We start from the raw sequence: 10,080 nt of genomic DNA, 5'->3' as shown, positions 1-10,080 counted from the left end.
GGAAATGTATTGTCTGGGAAACCCCCTGAGAAACACACACACTGTGTTGGTGTCTAAACATTAGTGCATGTACATACCTAGGGGGTGTATGGCAAGGAGCACAGTGCCAGACAGGAGAGACCTCCCTTCTAGTGATTGGTCAGAGCAGTACAAGAAACGCCCAAGATAACACAGGCTACTGCCAGGGCCCTTGGTTACCTCCCAGAGTTCAAAGGTAAGACCCTACTGCTGTAGATAGACATACTTTGGACACTGAACTTGGAGAAATGGAGCAGGAACTGACCTGGGCCTTCTCCCTGAAGACTAACTAGCTCTCATAGTTCCAGAGGCTACTATGCAGGCTTCTAAGGGAGAAAATAAATCAAAGGCCCAGCCCAGTCCTAAATTTCATTCTTAATCTAAGCACTAAATGTTAAAAAGTTCTGCTTTATGACTATATTATTGCATCTCAAAATATGAAATTCTTGTTTCTTCAGTGCTTTGTGGCTTTATATTAAATAGTATATGTTTTTTATCCTTCAAAATGAGGTGAATGCTGTTGTGCAACTGAGAGTGTTTCTGTGTTAGCCTGCTGGTGTGTTCAATGAATTCTTGTCAAATAATGCTTCCTGACAGTGGTGTTTAGATATTCTATATACTTATTTCCCCTACCAATTATAGAGAGAGAAAATATTCAATGATTACTCTAACTTTTCTATAGCATTTTGCTTCATTTAGTTAGAAACTCAAATATTGGAATTTACAATGTCTTGTCACATCATCTGAATATATTGCCTTTGAAATCCTTAACTAATTTCTCTCATTATCTATGGTAACATTCCTTATTTTGAAAACTGTTCTATACTACAATGAAATACTATTTTACTTATCTTTTTAAATTGCTAAAATTAAATGTTTATTCATAATTGAAGTCAAGAAGAATTTAGAAATACATTTTAATACCTTGTTGATAAAATAGTAACATTCCACCTTTGCAGTAATGTGGTAATACAAGATAACTGGTAAAGGCTTTAATGTGCATATCTGTCATAACCAGGGAACCAGAACACACAAACCACCTACTTTAGTGTTACAACACACCACCTTTTCAGGAGTCATAAGCACACGTTTCTTCTTTTTAAAAATAATTTGTTGAGAATTTCATACATGCACGTAGGTATTGTGACCAAATCCATGCCCACTCATTCCCCTCCAACTCCTCCCATATCTCCCCATCACTTCTTTTCTGATAACTTCATGTACTCTAGTCCTAAGAACACATTTCAAAGCTCATTTTGAAGCACATATAAATACTACTACTACTACTACTACTACTACTACTACTACTACTAATACGTCAGCATCTTACTAAAGAGCATTTGGCAATCTTCAGTGCATGAGGAGTCTGCTTCTCAAAATGTTTCCTGGTGTTTCTAATGTTAATCAGAGTAGCTGCAGAAGGGTCAGATGGATCAGACATGACTACCATCCATGTCTGAGGTGAAGATATCTATGTGAAGTTAGAATTCCTAACCTCCATGCTCTGGAAAGAAGTGGCCAACTTGCTGAGCTTGAACTCCTTAATGATATTGCTGATCTTCTCAAAGCTGTGCACACTGCACTGCCTTTGCACTGGTAGTGGGAAATCACCAGGAATGTAGCTCTCTGGAACAGCAGAGTATCATCTGTCTGGATAATCTGGGCAAAATTTCTCAGGTTCATCTCCAGCTGCCGGACTTTGGGGATGAGCGGTAGACGATGTTGGTCCAGGCTTTGTAGAACTTCTTTTGTCCCAGATGGAATTAGAAAATAAGCATTCTCCAGGGTGCGGGACAGGCACCTCAGGTCTTCTTGCTCTTTGAAGATCAGGTCACGTTGATCCTCCTAAACCAGATCCATTTCGTGCACTAGGCAGAACATCTTGGCATCTGGTGAATTCTGGAAGATGAATTCCAGGCAGGACTGGTAGTAATGCATGTCCTTCTCCAGTTCATGGCTTTCCATGTCAAACACGTAAATCAAAACCTTCATGTTGCAGAAAATGTTGTCCTGCTGGCTGGTGAAGTAATTTTCCATGAAGGTGTCCTGCCCACCACAGTTTTAGAGGTTGAGCACCAGGTTGCCCAGGAATCAGTCCTGGGAGTGCTCCACATAGATGGTGGCACCCAGGTGCCTAGTGTTCAGGGCGATGTAATTTGCAAAGATAATTGACCTCATGCTGGTCTTCCCTGACCCTGCTCTTCCCCCAAACGGCTGTATTTGGCATCACCTGCCCATTGTCTGGGCCTGAGGGTGCAGCTTAACCACCTAACCCTTAAAGGAGCGGGGAGGGTGGCTCCCCAGCCTAATCAAAGCTCATCATCTGGAAGTTGCACAGGGAAGCCAAGAGCAGGAGCTCAGAGCTGGAAGACCATGGCTAAGCCTTCTTCCAGCACAGAGCTAAGCCTGAAGTAAAGCCTCTCACTGCAAGCTGCAGCCCTACTGTTTTATTTTTCTATCCTTTATTTTGTCATTGGTCTTGTTTGACTTTAGAATTAAAGTGAGTTACATGTATACTTGGCATGCAGTTGGGTTTTCTTTTTCTTAAATCCGATTGAATGTCTATGACATCTTGAGGATTTTAGGTCACTTACATTTAGGGTAATTATTTATATACATGGACTTTTCTGCCTTATTTTTATTAATTTAATATTAAACTTAAATTGTATATTCATTATCACATCATTGTTTGAGAGTGAAGATTTTTACATTACTCATTTTTAACTTATCCGAGCCCATTATGAGATGGTACCAATTGTGCACACCACAGGAAACCCACCAGCATCTGTTCTTCCTCTCTTATTTTAACTTTAGTTGTCTTGCAATTTTCTTCTACATATTTAATAAGCTCACAATTTGTAACTTTTCATTTTTGCTTATGCTGTCAGTTATCTTTTCAATAATTTTAAGAAAACTTTACTTTTATTAATGTATTTACAATATTCTGGATCCCCATTCTCATTGATAAATCCAAGTCTTTGTGTAATATCAGTTTTGTTCTGTCTTAAAAACTTTTTTTTTCTTTTTGAGATAAAGAAGAAATCAAGAAGGGAATTAAAAGATTCCTAGAATTGAATGAAAAGGAAAACATAGCATATTAAACCCATGGGACACCGTGAAAACATTCCTAAAAAGAAAATTGATAGCATTAAGTGTCTACACCAGAAAATCAGAAACATCTCATATAAATAAGTGATGCATCTGAAGGGCTTGGAAAACCATGAATAACACCTAAAAAGAGTACACAGGAAGAGATAAATAAAATCAAGGCCAAGCTCAATTATTTAGAAACAAAGAATCAATGAAGCAAAGAGATGGTTCTTTGAAAAGAATAACAAGATTAACAAAACTTTAGCCAAATTTACCAAAAAGAAAAGGAGGACCCAAAGTAATAGACTCAGAGATAAAGGGAAAAGTTACAACTGACACTGAGGAAATTAATAAATCTGTAAGTACATGATTAAAAAAACATATAATCCATTAAGCAAGAAAATTTAAAAGAAATGTATGACTTTCTAGATATGTAAAGCCCATCAAAATTAAATTAAAATGAAATAATTTAAGCAGACCCATAGCAACCAATGAGATAGATGTAGTAATTAAAAATCTCGCAACTAATAAAAGCCACAGGTCAGTCCAATGAAGGAAATTCCCCAACTGAAGCTCCCTCTACCCAGGTGTGTCAAGTGACATCTAAAATTATCCAGCATAATTGACCTCTTGTCAACTTGACACAGAAACACATCACTATTAAATCACAACATTTCCATTTCTCACTCCTCAAGATCTGATGTTAACAATATCATAATATAAGACAGTACAACATTAGAAGTCCCACAGTCCTTAAAATTTCAAACACTTAAAAGTCCACAGTCTCTTTTAAAAGTTTCTTAACTGTGGGCTCCTGTAAAATCCAAAGCAAATACTGTCTTATTTCTAAAGGGCACACCTAAGCAAAATCCAAGTCCAGCAAAGTAGCTCAAGGCTGGACACCTGGGATTAACTCATGGTCTTCCGGACTTCAAAGGGTTTTGGCAGATCTGCTTCTCTGACTCTACTACTGTCCACAGCACACAAAACTTGTCTCGCAGGCCCAGGCCAGCTTCATTCCATGCCTGCTGCTGCCCTTGGTGGTCATCCCATGGTCCTGGCATCTCAAATAAATCTGGGGTCTCCACTGAAACTGAGGTTACACCTTCACCAGTGAGTTCTTCTGGGCTCTCAGTATTCAAAGCCTCAGATTCTCTCCATGACCCCTTCAATCTCGGGGGCTTTTATTGCAGTTAAGGCTACACTTTCACCAATGACCTTTCCTGGTCTCTCAGAGTGCCAAGCCTCAGCTGCTCTCTGTGACCCCTTCACATTTTCAACACCAGAACCATGCAGGAGACTCTTACACACTACCAAGTCCAGCTTCCAGCTTTTGATGAAGGCTCAGACCACAGCCTCTGTGCACTAACCCTGAGGAAATATTTCCCAAAAAAGATTTTGCCTCAATGATGCACTAGCATCTTGTTACTCACAGCTAATTTTTTAGCCCCAGATAACCAACATCAATTGTCCCGGTAAAGGTTTCACTTCAGTGGTTCTGGTCTCATCTCTTTTTTTCTTTTTATTATTGAGCTTTTAAAGTTTCATACAACATTTCACACTCAAATCCAGACCCCTCTCCCTCATCCATGCCTCCTCCCATCCCTGTACTGAACCCTACGCACTCTGCCACACATGCTGAGTCCTATTCATTCAGGAGTTTATACTCAAATGTCCTTTAGTATAACTGTATCACAGCTGATTCTTCAGCCCCAGCTGACTAGAAACCACAGATTCTAAATTCAAAGTATCACACAAACAGCCCTGATAGTCTCTGATTCCCTTTGAAGCTTCACAAGCCTGGCCTCCATCATCTACAACTCTTTCAACAAAACTGTTCCAAGCTCCACAGCAACAACTCTAAACACTCAATGGCTTTTCTAGCTCAAAGTTCCAAACGTTTCCATAATCCTCCCCAAAACATCAATGCCAATACAGTAGAATCACAGGAATAGCTCTCTCTGGTACCAATTTGTTCTAATTTTCCTTTAATTACTCTCACAAAACACTCTGACTGATACCAACTTGTGGACGAAAGGGTTTATTTGACTTACACCTCCTGGATCACAGTTCATCACTGAGGGAGCCCAAGTTAGAAACTCAGGGCAAGAACCTGGAGGCAGGAGCTGAAGCACAGGCCATGAAACATAGCTAGTTACTGGCTTGCTCCCCTGGCCCATGCTCAGCCTGCTTTCTTATACAATACTGAACAACCTGCCCAGAGGTGGCACCACCCACAGTGGGCTGGGTCTTCCCACATCACCAAAAATCAAGAAAATGCTCCACAGACATGGCCACAGGCCATTCCAATGGAGGCAATTCTCCAGTTGAGGCTCCCTCAACCCAGCTGTGTCAGGATGACAGCTAACCCTATACAGCACACAATGTCTTCACAGAAGGTCCTAGTGATGGTGGTGGCAGTGGTGATGGTGGTAGGGGGATGGGTGTGTGTGTGTGTGTGTGTGTGTGTGTGTGTGTGTGTGTATTTTCAAACTTATTGTCAGTGTCTAATGTACATCTATGTACTGAACATCTTCTAACTAGAGATGGAGTGTTCTTCTAATCCTATACCTGTATGAATCATAACTTTCATAGTATATTAAACTGAATGTAATTGTCCTTATCTTTTTTACTCACCCTTTGTTCTATATTCTTTTTTTTATTTACTGATGCTTATAAATTTCATACAATATGTGTTGAGCATATTTATACCCCCTTCCATATCTTCATGCCTCTTATGGGCTCTGTCATATATGTTAAGGTCTGGTCTATCGAGCCAAATTTGTGTTCCCAGATGTCCTTTGGTATGTGTACATCCACTGGAACGTGGTTAGTCTGTTTACTATCACACTCTTGAAGGAAGTCAACTTTTCCTCTCCCAGTAGTTATGGGTTGCCAATAATTCCTCAGGTAAGGTTGGAGCTTCTTACCCACATTCCCACTTTTATGTTGTGTTTTTGTCTCACTTGAGCTTGCATGGGTCTTGTGCTACTCTTACCATTACTGTAAGCTCATATGCATAGAGCCTAGCTGTCTGGAAAAGTCTGCTTCCTTGTGGTCATCAATGACCTCTGGCTTTTACAACCTTTCTGTTCTCTCTTCTGCAATGGCCCTTAAGCCTTGGGTAGCAGAGGTTTGATATAGGTGTCCTATTCAGGAATAAATTCTTTACAGTCTCTTATTCTCTGCACTTTGGTCAGTTGCCGCTTTCTGGGTTAAGCACCATCTGTTGCATGAGGAATCTTTGCTGGTTACAGTTGAGAGATGCATTAGTATTCTTTCTAACCCCTGTTCCACTATGTTCCCCGAGTCTTAGGTATAGAAGTTGCATTGCTGATGTGTCATGTAGGGCTTGTGCCCCTTACAGGCATTTATTATCTACGTATAACCAGTTGTTGAACTTTATAATAGTCTCCATCGGTTGCAAAAAAAGTTTATTTGATGAGTAGTGAGAGATACACGTGTCTGTAAATATAAGGGTACATATTTAAAATACAGTAAGAAATTACATTGGTCTAGGAGTGTGACAAAAGTAGATTTTTCTTTAAGATCTATGACCTTTGCAGCTATATGTTTGGCTATGTTTACAGTACCATGCATGAGCTCCCTCCACTGAGACCTTTAGTTGTTGATTACCTCCAAGATAAAATTTCCCCTACTGCACCAATAGAGATTATTTTCTGGGCTGGTCATTTTTGTGGTTCATAGACTTCACAGCTGGGTGGAATCATTGATTGGTTTTCTCCCTTAGCAGTTTGCATGGTATCTTCTGATAATATGGGAGCTAGTCTTCAGGCAGGAGGTATCCATATTAATTCGAACTTGATTGATCCAAGTCTTTTGTCTGAAGCATTTCCTGTTTTCAGCAGTTTGGCCATGCCTTCAAGTTCTGGGAGGCATATGTTATTTTGGGAGTCTTCTGGACTACCCTGACCAAGTTGAAGGGAGGCTTCCCTTGCCTAACACTGTCATTTATATACCTGTGCTCATATGTGTATCGTATGTGTATGTTTCTGTAGGCTTTTGAACTAATACACTTTCCTCTGGTTTTCGTACCACTTAAGCATTACTTAGCTCTCCTCTCTCCCTTTGTATGACCTTCCCTAATCCTTCCCCAGGTAAAGTATCCCTCATTTCTTTTTCCTTTCCTTTTTTTTTTTCGTTGGTCTCTTTTGAGAGACAGGATCTCTCTATAGCCTCAGCAGACCTGGAGCTCACTATGGAGATCAGGCTGGCCTTGATCTCACAGAGATCTCCCTGCCTCTACCTCCCCAGTCCTGGGATTACAGGTGTGTGCCACCATGCCTGGCGCTGATTCCCTTTTGATAACACGTGTCTCCTAGTATTCCTCTTTCTCAGACCCCTTCTTCCCCTTTACTGCTATGAGTCTTTCCCATTTTTCTGGCTCCTCTAGTTACATCAGGAGTATACTCACACCTAAGGATTTGTAGCTAAGAATCAAAAATGTAGCAAATCAGTTGTTTTCCTGAGTCTGTGTTACTTCACTAAGTATAACAGCTTGTAGTGCCACCCATTTACTTGAAAGTTTAATGATTTCATCTTTCTTTACTGTTGAGTAGAACTCCATTGTGTAAATGTACCACATTTTCATTATCTGTTCATTGGTTGAGGGATATTTAGGTTGTTTCCATTTCCTAGCCATTGTGAAAAGAGCAGCAACTAACAAGGCTGAGCGAGTATCTCTGGTGTAGGATGTTGAGTCCTTTGCATATATGCCTTAGAGGGGTCAAATGATAGATTTTGTTTTTTTAGTTTTTTTAAAGAGTTCTCTTCAATGAGTTCCATAATTGTCACAATAGTTTTCAATCCCACCAGCAGTGAGTAAGCGTTCCTGTTTCCCCACGTCCTCGACAGCATTCGGCAGCATTTATTCTCTTGATCTTTGCCAGTCTGACTGCAGTAAGATGAAATCTCAAAGTGGTTTTGATGTGCACGTCCTTAATTACTAAGGATGTTGAACACTTTTGTAAGGTATTTGCTAGTCATTTTTTTTTCTTCTTTTGACAGCTCTCGGTTTAGATCCATAGCTCATTCTAAAAATCTATTTTCTGCTGAATTTTTGTGTTTCATTCACACATCTTAGTCCTCTTCCCATAGCCCATATTTTAATTGAGTCATTTGTTTTCTTTTTATTTTATTGATTCAAGTATTTCATGCAGTTATTTGATCATATTCACATGCCCCTCCCCTCTTTGCACCCTAGCTTACCCTACTCTTCATGCCCCCCAACTTCATGCCCTCTATTAGCAATGAAAAACCCCATCTATCTTACACAACACTTCTGAACTGGGTGTGAGAAAATCATATCCTTATACTGTCAAGTTATCTACAATTCTTACACATAGATGGGCCTTTCCTCTATACATGATTTGGGGACCGAATATGCCCAGGTTTCTTGGGATGGAATTTTCATACTTGTTTTATGTTTCTTTTAAACACTGTCTAAGATTGTCAAGAAGGGATTTCCCTCTCTCTTACTGATCAGAAATGCTGGGATTTCCTCATTAACGCCTATTACGCATAGCCCAAGAACATGCAGGTTACACTGGCTTTTTCAGGCCATCACTCAGCACTATCACCCCTCTGTGCTCCAAGGTGTTCTTGGATACGTTGTTTCTCCACAGGGTTTCACTGTGAGTAAAAGCAGCAGCTGACTATAGGCCTTTAGCCCAAAGTTTCTGAGTGACAGTTGGGATGTTCCGCAGCTTCACACGGATTTATACCGGTGTCCTCTCACTTATTTTCTGAAATCTGTAGACTTCTCAGATTTCTATTGCTGCTGATTGCTGCAGCCAGATCTTGACAGCTACTGGATGATGATGACAGCCCGTCGACCATGGGTGCTCCGTGCAGTGCTTGTTCGCTGGCCCAGGCTCCTGCAAGAGAGATGCTACAGGGTGTGGCACACTGGGGTGATTGCAACCACCTCCTGGGTATGACTGCCTGGCACCCTCCCTTGAGTTGCCCCTCTGGGGCAAGGGCAGCCAGACCCAAGTGTTTTCTTCCTCATGGTGGAGGATCCAGTTGATTCTCTGGGTGTCTGCTGTCCTCACATCTCCATTTCCAGGGGGAACATGTGATGAGACATCTTACCAGAGCGATGTTTTAAGTCCTTGCACAGAGAGCAACTGCATCAGCATTGCTCTTTGTGCCCTCTTGTGCCCTCAGCTGTGCCATGGCTGTCTTCGCACTCTTGTTGTTTTTTTCTTACTTGCTAAGTCATGAGTTCAGAATTTTGAGAACAATATAGAAGCATCCATGGTTGAGAAAATACTCATCTGATAAACTTCCTCATAAGATCCAGCATATGTATTCAGTCTTTTGGGAACCAGTGCACCCAGGTCTCAGAGATAGGCTTTGTGGGGCATGCCTCATTCTACTACCTTCTTCACAAGATTGTTAATAAAATGAACAGTCCTGGAATAATATTTCAAATCCTTGTGTCTAGAGCCTCTGCCACTGCCATCATTGCCTCAGAGCCTACAGCCAAGCCACTGCTGCCTTACATTATATCCTGTGGGGAGTTTCTGATCTGGTTCTGTCTATTTGGTATTCTGTGTGCTTCTTGAGTAGCTGTAGGTGTGTCTTTCCTTACTTTAGGGGAAGTCTTTTTCTTCTTCTTCTATAATCCTTTTAAGCTATGGTCAGTGCCACTGACCTGAGATTCTTTCCCTTCCTCCATGTTTATAATGTATAGATTTGTTCTTTTCATGGTGTCCCACATTTCTTGCTCTGGTTCTGTCTATTTGGTATTCTGTGTGCTTCTTGAGTAGCTGTAGGTGTGTCTTTCCTTACTTTAGGGGAAGTCTTTTTCTTCTTCTTCTATAATCCTTTTAAGCTATGGTCAGTGCCACTGACCTGAGATTCTTTCCCTTCCTCCATGTTTATAATGTATAGATTTGTTCTTTTCATGGTGTCCCACATTTCTTGCATATTCCATGTGTGTGTGTG

General features: G+C 40.7%; 1 pseudogene; it reads right to left on the bottom strand.

Annotated features, from left to right (window-relative positions):
- Positions 1–1,336: 1,336 nt before the first annotated feature.
- On the bottom strand, positions 1,337–9,811 carry LOC103733845 (annotated as a pseudogene).
- Between the last annotated feature and the right edge of the window lie 269 nt (positions 9,812–10,080).

The sequence above is a fragment of the Nannospalax galili genome, unplaced genomic scaffold (genome assembly GCF_000622305.1).
Source record: "Nannospalax galili isolate Female #2095 unplaced genomic scaffold, S.galili_v1.0 scaffold276, whole genome shotgun sequence".
Taxonomy (NCBI): Eukaryota; Metazoa; Chordata; class Mammalia; order Rodentia; family Spalacidae; genus Nannospalax; species Nannospalax galili.
The sequence above is the reverse complement of the archived record's forward strand: the minus strand, read 5'-3'. Positions and strand labels throughout refer to the sequence as shown.